General features: G+C 40.0%; 1 non-coding gene across 1 annotated transcript; it reads left to right on the top strand.

Annotated features, from left to right (window-relative positions):
- The first annotated feature begins 330 nt into the window (after positions 1 to 330).
- On the top strand, positions 331 to 434 carry LOC129405250 (U6 spliceosomal RNA). The gene has a single exon (XR_008630432.1). It is a non-coding gene; the product is annotated as a U6 spliceosomal RNA (small nuclear RNA).
- The last annotated feature ends 6,606 nt before the right edge of the window (positions 435 to 7,040 follow it).

The raw sequence follows: 7,040 nt of genomic DNA, 5'->3' as shown, positions 1-7,040 counted from the left end.
TTAAGAAGATAGAAAGTGTATTAAAGATCTTTTCAAACCATGATGCACGGAAAAGCAAAGTGAATCACATCCAGAAACAGAAATTCAAACCAAACACCTGGAATTTAAACAGCTCACTAATGAATAATGAGTGGCTTAGAAAGCAAATCAAAGAGGACATCAAAAGATTCCTGGAAACAAACGAGAATGAAAACACAAGTTACCAAAATATATGAAACACAGAGAAAGCAGTGTCAGGAGGAAAGTTCATAGTTCTACAAGCATTCCTCAGGAAGAAAGAGTGAACCCACATAAATAACTTAGCCTCACAGCTGAAGATCTTGGAGAATAGTGCTTGCTTCAGCAGCACATATACTAAAATTGGAATGATACAGAGATTAGCATGGCCCCTGCACAAAGATGACACGCAAATTTGTAAAGCATTCCATATTTTTTATGGTTACAAGAACACCCGAACCGGTTACTTTCAGACAAAACAGGACCCTCCAATCCACCAAATTTCAGTAGAAAAATGGGACAAAACTCCATAGCAATAATCTCTCTTAACATCAATGGGTTAAATGCCCTAATTAAAAGACACAGTGTGGCAGGATGGATTAGAAAATTGAACCCAACATTCTGCTGCCTGCAAGAAACACATCTCAACAGTCAGAGCAAACACAGGCTCAAAGTCAAAGGCTGGAAAACAATCCTACAGGCAAACAACTCCCATAAAAAAGCTGGGGTAGCCATCCTAGTATCAGACCACATTGATTTCAAACTGAAGAAGGTCACAAGAGACAGTGAAGGTCATTTCTTATTGATAAAGGGATCTGTACAACCGGAAGAACTAATGATACTAAATATATATGCACCTAATGAGGGACCAGCAAAGTACTTAAAACTACTCGGAAACAAGAAGAAAGACATCAAGAGCAACACAATACGAGTGGGAGACTTCAACACCGCCTTATCACCTCTTGATAGATCAACCAGACTCAAGCTTAGCAAGGACATACTGCATCTGAGGGAAGAAATGGAAGAAAGGGACTTAGTAGATATATACAGGACACTTTATCCTCAAAAAGCTGAATATACATACTTCTCAAATGTGCACGGAACATTCTCCAAGATAGACCACATGCTGAGCCACAAAACATACCTCCATAAAATTAAGAAGATAGAGATTGTATCAAGGATCTTTTCAGGCCATGATGTGCTGAAATTAGAAATAAATCACACACACAAACAGAAAAAGAAATCAAACACCTGGAAATTAAACAGCTCACTATTGGAAAACACATGGCTTAGAAAGGAATTCAAAGAGGAAATCAAAAGATTCCTGGAAATGAATGAAAATGAGGACACGAGTTACCAAAACTTATGGGACACAGCAAAAGCTGTGTTAAGAGGAAAGTTTATAGCTCTGCAAGCATTCTTCAGGAAGGAGGAACGAGCCCACATAAGTAACATAACCTCACAGCTTAAGAGCTTGGAGAATGACCAACAAACGGAGCCAAATCCGAGTAGGAGGAAGGAAATAATAAAACTCAGAACAGAAATTAACGAGATGGAGACAAAAAAAATCCAAAAGATCAATGAAACCTCTCTCAAAGAGCTGGTTCTTTGAGAAAATAAACAAGATCGATAAACCTCTCGCTACACTAAAAAAAAAAGGGAGAGAGAAAACCCTACTAAACCAAATCAAAATGAAAAATGGGACATTACAACAGAAATTACAGAAATTCAAAGGATCCTCTGAGATTACTTTGAGAATCTTTATGCCATGAAACATGAAAACCTCAAGGAAATGGATAAATTCCTGATTCCTATAGCCTCCCAAGGCTGAACCAAGAAGACTTGGAATACCTGAACAAACCTAACACCATCAAGGAAATTGAAAAGGTAATAAAAAGTCTCCCCAAGCACAAAAACCCTGGCTCAGATGGATACAATAGTGAATTCTTCCAAACCTTAAAGGTTTGGAAGAGAGAACTTACTTCCAATCCTCTTTAAGCTTTTGCAGGAAATTGAAGTACCCAAAACACTTCCAAACAGTTTTTATGATGCAAATATCACCCTGCTACCAAAAGCCGGCAAAGATACCACAAAGAAAGAGAATTATAGACCTATATGCCTGATGAACACAGATGCAAAGATCCTTAACAAAATAGTAGCAAATAGAATCTAATGACTCATCAATAAGATCATACACCATGACGAAGTCGATTCATCCCGGGGATGAAAGGATGGTTCAACATTCTCAAGTCAATCAACATAATTCATCATATCAATAAAAAAATCACAAAAACCATATGCTCGTATCAATAGATGCAGAGAAAGCATTTGACAAGATTCAACACCCGTTTATGATGAGAACTCTCAGCAGAATGAGCATCGAAGGAACTTTCCTCAATATAGTTAAAGCCATCTACCAAAAGCCCATGGCAAGTATCATTCTCATTGGCAAAAAACTAAAAGCCTTCCCTCTAAGATCGGACACAAGGCAAGGTTGCCCGCTTTCGCAACTCCTATTTAATTAAGTACTGGAAGTCCTGGCCATAGCAGTTAGACAAGGAAAAGATATCAAGGGCATACAGATATGAAAGGAAGAGGTCACGTTTTCACCATTATCAGATGATATGATACTATACTAGGAAAACCCTAAAGACTCTACAGAAAAGCTCCTAGAAACAAGAGGTCGATATAGTAAAGTGGTAGGCTACAAAATCAACACCCAAAAGTCCATGGCTTTCTTCTATGCAAATAATGAAAGAGAAGAAAAAGACATTAAAAAAACAATCCCGTTCACAATAGTATCTCAGAAAGTCAAGTACCTTGGAATCAACTTAATCAAAGAGATGAAGGACCTATACAAGGAAAATTACAAAATACGACTTCAAGAAATAAAAGAGGACACTAGGCAATGGAGACACATCCCCTGATCATGGATAGGGAGAATTAACATGATCAAAATAAGACAAGGTTGCCCACTGTCACCACTTCTATTCAATACAGGTCTGGAAGTACTTGGCATAGGACTTAGGCAAGCAAAGGATATCAAAGGCATCCAGATAGGAAGGGAAGAAGTCAAGCTATCCTTAATCTCAGATGACATGATACTATACTTAGAGAACCCTAAAGACTCTACAGAAAGGCTCCTAGAAACAGTGGGTTCCTAAATCAAATTGGCAGGTTACAAAATCAATACTCAAAAGTCTATAGCCTTGACACACAAAAAATGAAAAAGAAGAAATATATATTTGTTAAAAATCCCTTTCACAATAGTGCCTCAGAAAATCAAGAACCTTGGAATCATCTTAACTACAAAGGTAAAGGACCTATACAAAGAAAACTAAAAAACACGTCTTCAAGAAATTAAAAAGGAAGCAAGGAAATGGAGACTCATCCCTTGCTCATGGATCAGGAGGATTAACATTGTCAAAAAGGTAATAATCCCCAAATCATTGTACAGATTTAATACAGTCTCTATAAGGATACCCATGATATTGTCTAAAGAAATAGAAAAAACAATCCTGAAACTCACATGGAGTAAACCCCCACGAATAGCCAAAGCAATCCTTGGGGAAAAGAAGATGGGTGTCATCAAATGCCCCAATCTCAAACTGTACTACAAAGCTGTAGTAATTAAAACAGCATGGTATTGAACTAGAAACAGACCGACAGACCAAAGGAACAGAAGTGAATATTCTGACACAGTCTTTCAAGTATATGATCACTTAATCTTTGATAAAGTAGCAAGAAACGTGAAGTGGAGTAAGGAAATCCTCTTCAGCAAGTAGTGCAGAGAAAACAGGAGAGCTACATGCACAAGAATGAACTCACAACTCTGTCTAATGCCGAGCACAAAACATAGATCAAAATGGGTTAAAGACCTCAATATAGAACTGAATCCATAAGGTACACAGAGGAAAATGTAGGCAGAACCCTCCATGATATTGCAGCTAAAGGCAACTTCAAGGATGAAACACCACTGACCAAGCAAGTGGAAACCAATAGAAACAAATGGGACTACATTAAACTAAGAAGCTTCTGCACATCCCTAGAAACCATGACTCAAGTACAGAAAGAGCCCAGGAATGGGAGAATATATTCAACCAATATATTTCAGATAGGGGCTTAATATCCAGGATATGCAAGACACTGGTAGAACTTTATGAGGAAAAAAAAAACAATTCAAACTCCACTAAAAAAATGGGGAGAAGAAATGAACAGAAACATCCTCAAAATAGAGATTCAAATGGCCAAAATTCACATGAAAAAATGACCTTCATTGTAGGATTACATAGCTTCAGGTAGTTTAGGTTTATTGGGTTACTCCTGTCACAGTGCTCTCATTCCTCTGTGTTTATTTGTAGCTTCTTTCTTAGTGTTCTGTTGACTTGTAAATAATTTCTTTCTCTTCTCCTTGAGTCCTTTGCATAGCTTATTCAGAGCAAGTCCTTTTTGTATGGACAAAGAAAGACATTTATTAATATGCCTTTGCAATTGGGATTTAATTGGCTTTGAATATTATTAATTCCCGGGCATCTGCTTTCTTGACTGTAGCCTTGGTTGCCCTCAGTTCCTAGCCCTCTAAAAGGCAGGGTCCCAAGGGGGGACGAGACGGACCCAGGGCAAGCGGTAAGTTATGTGCTACCCTGGCATCGAGATGGGCCTGGCCAAAGTGCCGAATTCTTAACTATAAGTTTAGAGTCTGATCATGGACAAGTGCTGTCATGATCTTAAAGTAATGACGAGACTAGGACCCTGCTAGGGATAGGAAAGACTAATCTGGCCTGAGCACTGTAGTCTGAGATTGAGATGACCCCAGGAGAGCAATTCTAAAAGTTTAATGCATCTCTTGCTATGCCCATACAAAACGATTAATATTATGAATGCTTATATGTTTGTTGGACAAGGAGAGGAGAAACACAACCATGGGATTTCATCATTGATGGGTCCTGCTGAAAGAGTATCTGTCCTAGAGAATAGGTATTCTGCTACATTGTAGATTCCAGGCTCTGGCCCAGCCTAGTCTTTGGGATGTAGATTTCAGGTGCTGCCTCCTTTGTAATTGACAATGTAGATTTCATGTGGCAGCTCAGCCCAGTCTTTGGTATGTAAATCCGAGTGCTTTCAGCCCAAGGAAGGCTTAGGTTTTGGTTTTGTATCTTCCTTTCCGGAGGCCTAGATTACTGGCCTGCAGAAACAAGAGAATAATGTTGCCTCAATGTTCTTCCTGTAAGATCTTTTGGTGTCTTTGGTGACATAAAGAGAGAGAGGGGGGGGGGAAAGACTAGAGAAAGCAGTGGAGTAGATTCAGAGAGAGGCTGGAGCTGGGAGTGCAGCGAATGGAAGTTTAAAGATTGAATAAAAAGTAACAAATTTAAAGCGAACAGCTGGGTCCTCGTTCTTCCTTCGCCTTTCCTTGACCACCACCCCTCTGCGAGCCTTAGTTTTTTACACTTCATCACTAATCATCAGAGAGATGCAAATCAAAACAACACTGAGGCCCATCTGCCTTCTGATCAAGATGCTTATAACAGCCATGATCCCAGAGACTCAGAAACGAATTTCGGAACCCGGCAGCCTTTGGGAGAAATGCGTGGGAAAAGGTGCCATCCTTCCCCCTGGCTACTCGGTGGCCACCATCTTGTAGAGGTCAACTGTCAGTCAGGTGTGGGCCCACAGTTACGGGACACCCGAGGCTTCACAGGAAGGGGTTGGAGCGGGCCCTTTCCTCTCCCACGCCAACGAGACCCTGAGTGGCCGCCCACGAACGGTGGAATATTAATCACCTTTAGAAATTATAAAATCAAACAATTTGCCACTCCATGGAGAAATCTGGAGAGTATCATCTTGGATTAAGTTAGCCAGAAAGAGAGGGTGAGACACAGAATGATCCTGCTCTTATGTGGGATATAAAGAAACAATGCAGGGGAATAACCGATGTCCCAAAGCAATAGATACCTTGAAAGAATATTCAATAGGAATGCTACTCAGGGCGAGGAAGTGGGGGGAACACTGCGATGATTGTGAAAGGAACATGGCATTCTGTTTGTTTTGTTTTTTTTTTTCTTTTTGGGTCACACCTGGCAATGCACAGAGGCCACTACCGGCTCTGCACTCAGGAATCACCCCTGGCAGTGCTCAGGGGACCATATGGGATGCTGGGAATCGAACCCGGGTTGGCCGCGTGCAAGGCAAACGCCCTACCCGCTGTGCTATTGCTCAGAACATGGCATTCTGAAGAGGCAAATGGGGCTGTATTATGCTACATACGAAAATTACCTATACCCGTGTTATAAAACATAATGTATTTTAAAAAAAGAACTTAACGATATGCCTGTCAGGGAGGCAGATCGGAGGGAGGAGGTGGAAAGGAACCAGGAGACTTTGGTAAAAAGAAGCTGACACTGGTGGTGGGATTGGAAGGCAGTATGCCTGAAAGTCTAATATGAATAGTTTTCTAAGTCACAGTGCCTCCAAAAGAACTTTTTAAGTCCTTCCTTCATCTACTCCCAAGTAGATTTCCATCCAGAGGAAATAAAATCTCTAAGTGGACAGTGATTGAATCCATAGAGCACCAGTGCAGGCCCAGGATAGGGAAAGTTGTGGCAGATAAGGCATCACTGACAAAGATCTTGAGAGAATGAGAAGGTAGTGCTATCACATAATAATTGTTACATAACTTCCTTGAATCCTGCATTCCTTCTCTAGATTCAAAATAAGAAAACTGAGGCATGGAGTTGTTGCAAAGATCATAAGAGATGATGTGTGCCCTGTGCATAACACGGTGGAATGTAGGGACGATTAGTGCTCTGGAAACAAGACAGTACAAGATGTTCCACATCCTGATCTCAGCCATTCAAACGAGAAATTTACTGGGACACAATAACCAGGAACAATATCAATCTGAACTCCACGCAATATCAATTTCCCAAGTCTGTTGAAAAAATTTCAGACTCCCAGATATTTTTTAATTTTTAAAAATTTTTGTTAAAAAGGCATGATAAACAAAGTTACAGGGAGCTTAATTTAGGCATAATACACTTCAA

This window comes from Sorex araneus, chromosome 5 (assembly GCF_027595985.1).
Source record: "Sorex araneus isolate mSorAra2 chromosome 5, mSorAra2.pri, whole genome shotgun sequence".
Taxonomy (NCBI): Eukaryota; Metazoa; Chordata; class Mammalia; order Eulipotyphla; family Soricidae; genus Sorex; species Sorex araneus.
The sequence above is the reverse complement of the archived record's forward strand: the minus strand, read 5'-3'. Positions and strand labels throughout refer to the sequence as shown.